General features: G+C 42.9%; 1 protein-coding gene across 4 annotated transcripts in view; it reads left to right on the top strand.

Moving 5' to 3' along the window:
• The first annotated feature begins 1835 nt into the window (after positions 1 to 1835).
• The window catches only part of CCDC186 (coiled-coil domain containing 186), a 59391-nt gene continuing 48818 nt past the window's right edge, over positions 1836 to 12408 (top strand). For 2 of the 4 annotated variants that reach the window (XM_073354303.1, XM_073354306.1), the window contains exon 1: positions 1836 to 1975. The gene's annotated coding sequence lies outside the window, so the exon portion shown is untranslated. Of the gene's footprint in view, positions 1976 to 2547; positions 2643 to 6333; positions 6413 to 12408 lie in introns of those variants that run through there. The other 2 variants (XM_073354304.1, XM_073354305.1) reach the window with 2 other exon arrangements.

Genomic DNA, 12408 nt, shown 5'->3' on the forward strand with positions numbered 1-12408 from the left:
TAGTATACATGTGTCTCTATATACATATATAGAGGAACCATCAACATGTGAACATCCTAACTAGCCTTAAGTATCTGCATGATATTATATTTTTAAGCTTTGTCCATCTCTCCCTCTATTTCTACCCAATTGTTGCTACCACTAGTTGAGTCTTTGTCTGTATTTTAGGTCCTGATACTGCAAACATTTACACACATGCTTAAGTTTACCCAGTGGAACTACGTAAGTGCATAAAATCAAGCAAGTGTGCCAGCATTCGAGCCCTTGACTAGAAGCCCTTTGAGTCCCTGGGTCCACATCCCTTTTTATTTTCTGATATCTCTCTGTATGGTGTTAGCTCAATTTTGAGCACTGAGTGTATACATAATATAAAAATAATAATCATAACATGAAGAAAAGACAAGACAGGGAGGCTGAGGACTGAAGGCAAGATGATCATACAGGCACTTGGGAAGCTAATGGAGGTGACTTGACGGGTAAGTTTAATGTTTTAGTTATAGAATATATGTATTTTTTTTTTAAATTCCGGGTACAAGTTGCAACCCTAAGAAGGTGAGTATTCCTTGAAGTCAGCATGATCACTCTTTAATTAAGATTTGCAGGTTTGGAATCTTTGTAAGCTTGATTATAAATAATTAAAAATTGGTGGTTAGGGCACCAATCTAGGACTTGGGAGACCTGGGTTAAAGTCCCTGCTTTACTATCTGGGCAACTCACTTAGCCTTTCTCTGCCTCAGTTATCTATCTATGAAATGGGGATAACAATATTTCTCCATCTCACAGAGGTGTTGTAAGGATTAATTAATTAAAAATCGTGAAGTGCTTTGAGATCTACTGATCTATATAAGAGCCAGGTATTATTATTCTACCTAATTTCAGAATGGCTATTAAACCTCATGCTTCAGGGCCCAAGCCAATCTCTAATCGTAAGACACAAGGTATGGGTATGGGACAGGTTTTTCCACATCTGCCTACTGCAGGGTTTTTACACCTTCCTCCGAAGCACCTAGCACAGGCCACTATTGGAAATAGAGTATTGGACTAGACTTTAGGTCTGATGTAGTCTGGCAATTCCTACGTTCCTAATACATTTTGTATACTTTTTAGGCCCCGATTCCGCAAATTACTTTGTATCTGCCCAACTCTGAAGTCAATGGGCTTACTTATAGTTAGGTGTACGCTTAAGTAGTTTGCTGAAGAGGGGCCTTAGTTTTCACGAGTGCACATTGGGACTGTGAGATCACATAAACTAATAATGCAGTAAAGGCCCCTGGAGATACTAAACAGCAATAACAAATAATGCAGCAAAGGAGTAGGAAGAAGGCTTGGTCTACACGGCCAACTTATGTCAGTGTAACTGCGTCACTCAGATTTTCCACACCCCTGCACAACCGAGTTACACTGACCTAACTCCCAGGGCAGCCAGCCCTGTGTTGACAGGAGAGCTCCTCCCACACCTACTGCCTGGGGGGGGGAGGGGGGGCTAAACTACACTGACGGGAGAAGCAATCCTGTAGCGCCCTGTGAGTGTAGACGAGCCCCGGGTGGGAGCTGTGGTCCCTCCTCCAGGAGGGCCTGGAGCAGGTGCCAGTGGGAGGCATCCCTCCGTCGGATTCCTGCCGCCCTTCATCATCCTCATCACTGCTAGCGTCGGGCCTTGTGAGTAAGAGACGGGGAAGCGCCGTGCAAAAAAGGTGGGGCAGGGACACAGGAGAAGCCTTTCCGCACCGGCAACAAGCGCCTCCCCCGCCCGCCCGAGCCACACAGGCCGGGCCCGCTGCGGGCAGAGCGCCAGCGCCAGCCCCGCCTCCCGCCCACCCGAGGCGGGCGGGCCGTCTGCGGCCGCCATCTTTGTTGATGTGTCAGCGCCCAGCTGCGGCCGGGAGCTGCCGCAGGAGGAGGAACAACGCGGGGGCCCCCGCCGCGGCCATGGAGGCGCTGCCGCCGCTCTGGCTCCCACCCTCCTAACAAGCGGGTAAGAGGCCGCTGGCGGGGGACCGGGAGGCTGTGGCCGGGGTCAGTGGGACTGCGGCAGGGAGGGTGGAAGCGGGGGTTGGCTCGGTGCATTTCAGCCCCCTGTGCCCCTGCCCAGCTCTCTCCGTCGGGTGCCGGCCCTGGCTGATCGCGACCCCCGCGTTCGACTTGCTTCGCTAGTTCGCCTCCCTAGTTTGCTGCTGAAGAGTTTTAACCCCTGATGCTTAGGACGCTATCCTCCCCCCCCGCCCGGAAGAGTTCGCTGGGGAAGCCTGGTGTGGACAAGGGAGCTAGGATCATGCTGATGGTTTATGGTTGTCCCCCTTCTCTTGTCTAAAGATCTCGCAGCACTTTATGGCCAGGCTGGTTATTGACGTTCCCCTTCTGCCTGGGAGTTAGGGAATCCTTACTGTAGCCACTGATCCAGGGGCGCACGCAAACAGAGGCCCCAAGTGACGGAGGAAGAGAGGACCCAGGAGTCCTGACTTTCTTGCCAGTCAGCGTTCTAGAGCTGCCTCCCTAGGTGTTAAGGTGACACAAGTACTTTTCTTTTCTTTTTCTTTTCTTTAATAGGATCGTCACCGATGATCCTGGTGTGCAGCTGCCTGCTGGGTTGTCTGACAGTTTAGTGCTTTTATTTCCTTCTCCAAAGTACCAAAAGTGATTAGGTAATAAAACTCTAAGGAGCTTTGGTGTTTCTCTAAACACTGGTTTCAGAGTAGCAGCCGTGTTAGTCTGTATTCGCAAAAGAAAAGGAGGCCTTGTGGCACCTTAGAGACTAACAAAATAAATGGACACAAATCAGATGTCAAGAATTATAACATTCAAAAACCAGTTGGAGAACACTTCAGTCTCTTCGGTCACTCGATTACAGACCTAAAAGTTGCAATTCCTCAACAAAAAAACTTCAAAAACAGACTCCAAGGAGAGACTGCTGAATTGGAATTAATTTGCAAACTGGATACAATTAACTTAGGCTTGAATAGAGGCTGGGAGTGGATGGGTCATTACACAAAGGAAAACTATTCCCCCCCCACCCCCCTTCCTCAGATGTTCTTGTCAACTGCTGGAAATGGCCCACCTTGAGTATCACTGCAAAAGGTGTCCTCGTTCTCCCCCCCCCCCCCAGCCGCTGGTAATAGCTCACCGTGTTTCATCTTTTCTATGTATATAAATCGCCACACTGTATTTTCCACTGAATGCATCCGATGAAGTGAGCTGTAGCTCACGAAAGCTTATGCTCAAATACATTTGTTAGTCTCTAAGGTGCCACAAGTACTCCTGTTCTTTCTCTAAATACTGAGAGCCAGAGCTGCCCCTAAATGTACATTGAAAACTAATAATAAAACAGCAAGATTTAATGATTGCTTTAATAATAATAAAATATTAACTGTGGTTATTCTGTACAGTGGAAACTACAGCAGACAAAATTTACTTTAGGCTTTTGTGTGTGGTCTTTTCAATTGCTAGTTGCTATGAGATTTCAATGAATCTGTTGCAAAGGAATCCAGGTGCAGGTAGCTGTAGTTGGAGTGACATCAGTAACTTGTGGCCTCTGTGGGAAAGGGTCAAGTTTAGGAGAGGGAAAAAAGCAAAATGAAATTGAATACAAGGAGGTTAAAGTCTTGACTAGGCAGCTTTATACCATCTCCTCATTCAGAAGCTTTAAAGTGTCTAGCTCCTGCTGTGTATCATCTGATTTTCCCCCCTCATATTTGTTTTTTTCCCCCCTCTGTGGAAAGTATTGATTATATTTTTACTGTCCTAATGCATAGAGTGTACAAAGCCTTCCCATTGTTTCTGCGGTTTGTGCTTCTATTATACACTTGCGGTTTTTGTGGTAAAACTATGTGAAGGCTATGGAATAGCTGACATGAAGGGATTTTTTTTTTAACCTTGCAAGATTACTGCAGTACAATATGTATTTTCAGCTTTTATTTATAAGAGCTGTCTGAAGTTCCAGGTTTAAAAATGGGAGGTTTTACAGCAACTCAGGCAAGAAGAAAAATTCTGTTTGCGTAGTCCATATTTTTAGCTCTGATCCTGAGAAAGCAATCTTCACTGGTGGATCCTTTAAACCCACACAGAGTTCCAGGAACCTCAGAGAGACATTTTGAAGATCTGGGCAGGTTGTGTTGCAGGATTGATTTTACACATGAAGATCCCAATCTGCCCTTTTATTTCTTTTTAATACAGTACTCTTATTTTTGTTGTTTACTTTTTCTTCTAGTAGAATTTCCTTTATGAAAGGTAAAATAATACAGTATAATACTAATAATGCAGCACCCATTAAAAAAATCCGAAAGTGCTTCATAATATCAAATTTACAGATACTAACTTTAAAGGGACATTATCCAGGTGAAATCTAGTTGGCTTCATCAAAATAAAATAATTTTTAAAAAGTAGTTTCATTTCCTTTGAGTCTTCCCTGCTAACTTCTTGGATAGAATATAGTCACAATTTCCTGCTTTATTTAAAAAAACGTATATTTCTGTGCTGTTGCTCTCTGGAAGACTCTCATGAACAGGGGAAACTGATAAACTGACTCTTCATGGGAAACAGTGAAACTGGCTATGCAGAAGTGTGGACAAATGTGCACTCAGTAGTGGCTTTTAAAATGTAAAATCTCATGTGCTCGTGGGAATTAGGATCACGTTTTCCTTCATAGGTTCGTATAGTTCCTAACTCCTGGGAGCACATGAGATTTATATTTGAAAAGTTAACATTAAAAGAATATTGTGTGCCCACTATACTTCTCATCTTTAACAGACCTCTATTAATGAATTTACCTTTAAAGCTTATTCACTCATCTGGGTCTCCTGAGCACTGATATTTTGGTCCCATCCGCACTTTTAAAAGTTTGCAGGGGGACCTTGTTGTAATATAGAAATGCTCCAGCACAGTAACACATGAGTCTGACTGATCAGTATATATGGAACAGTACCATATTTCAGCTGTTCTTTAACTTTGGATTTGCAGGGTTGTAGCAACTTTTGGAAACTCCTTTAATTAAAAACCCATTTTAGTTCACACTGGCTCAACCCATGACTTAGTTTTCAATTTGGTCTGCAGACCTCTGGGAGTCTGCAGCCTATGTCCAAGATTTCTGCACTTCCGTTCAAAATTTTTTAGGGGTCTGCAAATGAAAAAAGGTTGAAAACCACTGACGTAGCCAACTCAGGGTGCTACAGTGTTTTAACTAGCAATGGTCTGGGGGAGCTCTCATATAGACAGGTTACTAGGAGTTAATTGGCACTTCAGCAGGCAAGTCATCCACCCCTGCCCAGAGCGGGTCTGGATGACGTGGTAGCTAAGATGCTGCTACTGCAGCAAGGCTACACTAGGGCTGTTGCCAGTGGAGCTGCACTGGTTTGAGACGTGGGTGGCTGAACAGTACAGAAACAACCGGGTTTAGTTAGGAATGTGTCAGTTTAGCTAGGAGGGTGCTAAGTCTTTTCTACACTGGGAAAATTATGAAATATGTTTCTGCACTGCTGCAGCTCCCCCAATGAAGGATTATTTATCTGCTTGTCCCTCCCCTCCCCTTCCTTTTGTTAGCAAGCCCTTAGAGCTTAAAGGCTGTTTTAAAACCCTGTGTAAAGATTACTGGTTTTGGGCCCCAGGCCAGCCCCATTGCTGGGACTGTAGGATTCCGCCTTCCCCTCCCCCCGACAATTATGAATAGATCCACTTTGACCATCGCATGTACAGTAACCTTGGAACCAGACAGACTAAATATTAACAGACTCTGGTTGCCCAGTGACTTGCATTGTAATTGTAACAAATCTAGCCCCAGTGGTAAACCTAACCATGTTCAAGTTTTATCTTCAAGTTGAGCTGTGATTGGTTTCACTGCCAAAACATCAATCAGATCACAATATGAAGTCTTTGCAGGATACGGGGAAAAACTCAGAGGTACTTCAAAGGAATCATGTAAAAAATACATACTAAGGTAATGCACAAGGTGTGACACAAGCAAAGAAAACCCAGTTAAAACAGCATATCTTGTTTTCCAATTCCTTTAGAGTGAGTCATAGTGGTTTGAAGATATACAGTCCTGAGTTTTGCACCTCAGTGCTGAAATGGAGCAACCTGCAACCATTAAATATATATAAATAGCATTAAAAACAATTAAATAAAATGATAGTCTGATACTCTAAATTTCCTTGCTTTTATGTACTCTGCCAGTCTACCTTTATCCCTCCCATCTCCTGAAGCTTAGTGCTCATAACACAGTGAGGCTTTGTCTACACTGGGTCAGAGAGCTGTGTCAATTTACACTTGTGTTTAGAGCACTGTTACAGCCTTAATACACCGTAGACTTTTCCATTCCTGTTACAAACAGATTTGTGCCCTGACCACGGCTGCAATCCTCTTTGACTTTCCCTGCGTAGACAGGCAGCCTGGAACACAGTTTGGTTCTACCTCCATGAGCCAAGTAAGCGATGTTTGAAGTAACTATGATTAGGACTAGTGTCTTATAGTAGCAATTTTTGAGAAATCTCCTACTTCTGCCCTACCACTGAAGGGAGTGCTAGTGTAGATAGAGCTCAGGTGGTTTTACTGCCATGTTGCCTAGACCTGCACTGTCTAAATAGTAGTAATGGTAATAAACTACTTGTCTCAGTCAAACAGGGAAATAGAAAGTTATACTATATTAAGTAAAGACCTTTAAAACACAGATTTTAAACATGGTTTAGTTCAAGCCAAACCATGTTAGAAACCATCTTATCTGTAACCATGTTGAGCCATGTTTGAGTTGAGCTTTTTTTAAGCACTTTTCCTTAATGGTGCTTAAACACATGTATACCAGCACTGAGAGGCATATTCTACTCCTGTTGCGTGCACAGAACGTATCATTCTTATCTTATTTAGTAGTACACAGAACTAAAGTACAACTTTTTTTTACATGGTGTCTTCTATCCGTACTTTGTTCTGAAACAGTGGAATGGAACTTAGTACAGGATTGCTGGCTTTATGTTGGAAATCAGCAAGCAAAGTGAACACCGCCAAGTGGTACAATAATATGATCAAACTAGCTGTCCTAGAAAGAATTGCTTGCAGTACAAGAGGCAGCAGAAACAATTTCTTTATTTTAAACACACAGGTTCTCAGACTGCTGTTCGTGGACCCATGACTGGTAGCTAGTTGATCAGAGTTGTCTCTCTATCTTGTTTCAAGCTTTTAAATTCCATTAAAACATCACTAAAATACATTAAACACTTTCCCCATATTATCCTTCTGTGTGAGCAATCACTATAGTTGCCACAGGGATGTTACACAATTAGGGCTAGGAATAAGTGGTCCATTCAATTTTTGAGTGAGCAGGAGAAGTGGTCCATGTGGTTATAAATGGGAAAGAATAATCATGGGGAAATTCTGCCCCCCCCCCAAAAAAATTCTGCACACAATACAGTATTTTAAAACTTTACATTTTTTTTGTCAAAATAACACTATATATAATCACTCTAGTTTCAATTATTTTTATAATTTATTTAAAAATAAAGTCAGAAACTGTGTCTGTAACAATACAGACACACACAAAATTTTCCCCCCAGGAGTAGAGAGTTAAAACAACCCAGTTCCTGTTTCTCTGCTACCTCTCCCCTGGAGTCCAGCTCAGGGCCCAGACATCTCTCCAGATTCCACCCCACTCAGACACTCACCCCCCCCCCCCCCAGAGCCCACCTATGGGCCCCTTCTCCCCAGGCCAGATACTTGCATGCACCCCCTACACCCCTAGAGACCAGGGACCCAGAGGGAGAAACAGCCTGATCCTATTGGGATCCAGGCTTGTGTGCAGTTTCCTGCACGCTTCCTCCTGGGCGTGCCAGGAACTGCAGCTGCCCAGAACCCTTGCTGCTCTTTCCTCCTTCCCCTGGTAGTGTCTTCTATTTGTGAGCTGGGCTCTGCTGGGTCCAGTGGCCCCTAGTGGCGGCCATCAGCTCAGCAGCTCAGTTCTGGAGGTGCGGGGAGTAAATTCTGCACAGAACATTAATTTCTGTGCAAATTCTGCAGTGGTGCAGAATTCCCCCCAGCAGTAAAAGGAGGAGTGCATGAGATTCTCTGTATTATTAAGCTGTCCATGCTACAAAATGATTGGTCTCTAGATCTTTATGATTTAATGAAGTTCTCAGTCAGAAATGGGTGGCTCAATTATATCTATAATAAAATATTGTGCATTATTAGGTTAGCATATTTTATTATCTCTGGGTATGTTTGGAATTCATTATATTTGCTATAGAGTTAACAACTATTGTGATAAGAAAAGGAGTACTTGTGGCACCTTAGAGACTAACAAATTTATTTTATTGTGAGCTTTCGTGATGCATCCGATGAAGTGATATGTAGCTCATGAAAGATTATGCTCCAATAAATTTGATAGTCTCGAAGGTGCCACAAGTTCCCCTTTTCTTTTTGCGAATACAGACTAACATGGCTGCTATTCTGAAAACTATTGTGATATCATTGGTCGCTGCATAATTTGGGTCACAGCAACTGATCTGCACTAGCATTATTACAGAGTAGGGTTTTGTGCTTGTTTTATAAAGGGCAGAAGTTTGTGTGTGTGTGAGAGGAGGGAATCTTGAACCTATAAGGGAAATTTTAGACTGACAGAACATAATTTCCCCAAGATGACAATTGGCTAGAATCCTAGGAAACTATACTGGTAAAAAGGCAGTTACTGCTATAACTTAGGTATCTCTCTGGAATCATTCATCTATCTTACTAACCAAAATCAGTGTTGAGACTGGAGCAGATGCAAAAGTGCATGATTTTGCTGCTGAAAACATGCAGAAAATTGAGTCATCGAGCTGATGGGAGTTCCTGGCCAGTCTAGACACAGAGTTTATTGGTATGATAGTTAACAAGGTTACTGAAGACAGAAGCCGGTCTAACTTTTGAAAAGCCAGTTGGCAATCGAGCAAAACTCTCCTTGACTCTGACTGTCAATTTACTTACACTTCTGTAACCTCATTGCTATTTGGTGTTTATCACTGCTACAACCACAATGATGCCTATCCGAGTCACTGACTCAATTCCATCTTATCTGAAAGTATCCCTTTTTACTCCCCTCTTTTCTAATATTGCACAGTCCTTTGCCCTGGCCTCCCTGAGTCCCATCTCTCCAGATTGCACCTGCCCTTTCACATGTACCAAAAATCCCATGATTATATGAGCATCATCCTCAAACAGCACCCACTGGTCCAATATTCATTTAAGGATCTGATTCCAACCCTCCCTTTGTTGTTAAAATCCTCCATAGACTTTCTGTAACTGACTTCATGGACCTTTGTTTCTTCTTTTGAACTTCTAGCAGCAATCTCTCTTCTGTCACTCTGCACATGCTCTGACCATAATTGTCAACTCTGTAGCGTATATATAACTAGCAGCAAGCATACTAGAGAGAATAAAATATGCTAACCTAATAAAGCACAATATTAATTATAGCCATAACTGATGGACCTGTATGAGAGGCAGCTCCTCTTTATTTCTTGTCATGTAGAACACAATTTCTTTATTTCTCCAGTTAATTGATTCCCCATCTCCTTATGAATCTTGGTTGAAAATACATTTTTCTCACTTGCCTTTACTGCTTAAATTCTCTCTCATTTACTTCTGGTAGTATTGTTTAATTCAATAAAGTGTATTGTGATGCAGCTTGTATGAAAGACACCATGCAAATTAAAGATGTGTTGTATTATTGACTTGGAAATAGAACAGGAAATCTAGTTGTCTTGATCTATGCAATGAACATAAAACAGTAACTGAAGATATCCTGTTCTATTAAAAAATCTACCCTCCCCCTCTCCAGACTGGTGGAACGACTGAAGTACAAAGACGTGTTCAGTCCTTTTACTTTCAGCTGAGTAAATGCTTTGAGATTTGAGTAACAACATAGCTGTCATATAATCCAAGCTGCAAGAGCTCTCTGTTCAATTTTAATTGTTAGACTGTACTATGTGTACAGTACATGTGTCATAAAGCGTGCTCTGATGACAAATGCATATCTATACATTTCCTAGACACTGACTGGGCATGCTGACCTATTTCTTTCCCTAATTAAATGATTATAGTTAGTGACCTTAGCCCATGAGACCCATGGTTTTAAATTAAAGTTGAATTTTTTTTTACCACAAATCACATAATTATAAAAATTCAGAATATTTTGTAGTATCAAATCATTATTCCTTTAATACTACCCTAGTGTAAAACTGTGTGATGAAGTGTAGACCATGCCACATTGCATCATGTGGATTTGTTTTTCTAGTAGTTAGTAACTAAGTAGTTAGTAACTATTGAATTAGTAACAAAGTAGTTTCCTTTCAGAGTAACAGCCGTGTTAGTCTGTATTCGCAAAAAGAAAAGGAGTACTTGTGGCACCTTAGAGACTAACCAATTTATTAGAGCATGAGCTTTCGTGAGCTACAGCTCACTTCATCAGATGCATGCCGTGGAAACTGCAGCAGACTTTATATATATACAGAGAATATGAAAAAATACCTCCTCCCACCCCACTGTCCAGCTGGTAATAGCTTATCTAAAGTGATCATCAGGTGGGCCATTTCCAGCACAAATCCAGGTTTTCTCACCCTCCACCCCCCCCACACAAATTCACTCTCCTGCTGGTGATAGCCCATCCAAAGTGACAACTCTTTACACAATGTGCATGATAATAAAGTTGGTCCATTTCCTGCACAAATCCAGGTTCTCTCACCCCCTCATCCCCCTTCCCAAAAACCACACACACAAACTCACTATCCTGCTGGTAATAGCTCATCCAAAGTGACCATTCTCCCTACAATGTGCATAATTAAGGTGGGACATTTCCAGCACAAATCCAGGTTCTCTCACATCCCCCCCACCCCCATACACACACAAACTCACTCTCCTGCTGGTAATAGCTCATCCAAACTGACCACTCTCCAAGTTTAAATCCAAGTTAAACCAGAACATCTTGGGGGGTGGGGGGGTAGGAAAAAACAAGAGGAAATAGGCTACCTTGCATAATGACTTAGCCACTCCCAGTCTCTATTTAAGCCTAAATTAATAGTATCCAATTTGCAAATGAATTCCAATTCAGCAGTTTCTCGCTGGAGTCTGGATTTGAAGTTTTTTTGTTTTAAGATAGCGACCTTCATGTCTGTGATTGCGTGACCAGAGAGATTGAAGTGTTCTCCGACTGGTTTATGAATGTTATAATTCTTGACATCGATTTGTGTCCATTTATTCTTTTACGTAGAGACTGTCCAGTTTGACCAATGTACATGGCAGAGGGGCATTGCTGGCATATGATGGCATATATCACATTGGTGGATGTGCAGGTGAACGAGCCTCTGATAGTGTGCCTGATGTTATTAGGCCCTGTGATGGTGTCCCCTGAATAGATATGTGGGCACAATTGGCAACGGGCTTTGTTGCAAGGATAAGTTCCTGGGTTAGTGGGTCAGAGGCTCGTAGAACCTCTCCAGTCGGAGAACACTTCAATCTTGCACTATAAGGTGGGTAGAAAGCTGGCTAAATTGTCGGGCTCAACGGGTAGTGATCAATGGCTCCATGTCTAGTTGGCAGCCGGTATCAAGTGGAGTGCCCCAAGGGTCGGTCCTGGGGCCGGTTTTATTCAATATCTTCATAAATGATCTGGAGGATGGTGTGGATTGCACTCTCAGCAAATTTGCGGATGATACTAAACTGGGAGGAGTGGTAGATACGCTGGAGGGGAGGGATAGGATACAGAAGGACCTAGACCAATTGGAAGATTGGGCCAAAAGGAATCTGATGAGGTTCAATAAGGATAAGTGCAGGGTCCTGCACTTAGGACGGAAGAACCCAATGCACAGCTACAGACTAGGGACCGAATGGCTAGGCAGCAGTTCTGCAGAAAAGGACCTAGGGGTGACAGTGGACGAGAAGCTGGATATGAGTCAGCAGTGTGCCCTTGTTGCCAAGAAGGCCAATGGCATTTTGGGATGTATAAGTAGGGGCATAGCGAGCAGATCGAGGGACGTGATCGTTCCCCTCTATTCGACATTGGTGAGGCCTCATCTGGAGTACTGAGTCCAGTTTTGGGCCCCACACTTCAAGAAGGATGTGGATAAATTGGAGAGAGTCCAACGAAGGGCAACAAAAATGATTAGGGGACTGGAACACATGAGTTATGAGGAGAGGCTGAGGGAGCTGGGATTGTTTAGCCTGCAGAAGAGAAGAATGAGGGGGGATTTGATAGCTGCTTTCAACTACCTGAAAGGGGGTTCCAAAGAGGATGGCTCTAGACTGTTCTCAATGGTAGCAGATGACAGAACGAGGAGTAATGGTCTCAAGTTGCAGTGGGGGAGGTTTAGATTGGATATTAGGAAAAACTTTTTCACTAAGAGGGTGGTGAAACACTGGAATGCGTTACCTAGGGAGGTGGTAGAATCTCCTTCCTTAGAG

Source organism: Lepidochelys kempii, chromosome 7 (assembly GCF_965140265.1).
Source record: "Lepidochelys kempii isolate rLepKem1 chromosome 7, rLepKem1.hap2, whole genome shotgun sequence".
Lineage (NCBI taxonomy): Eukaryota > Metazoa > Chordata > Testudines > Cheloniidae > Lepidochelys > Lepidochelys kempii.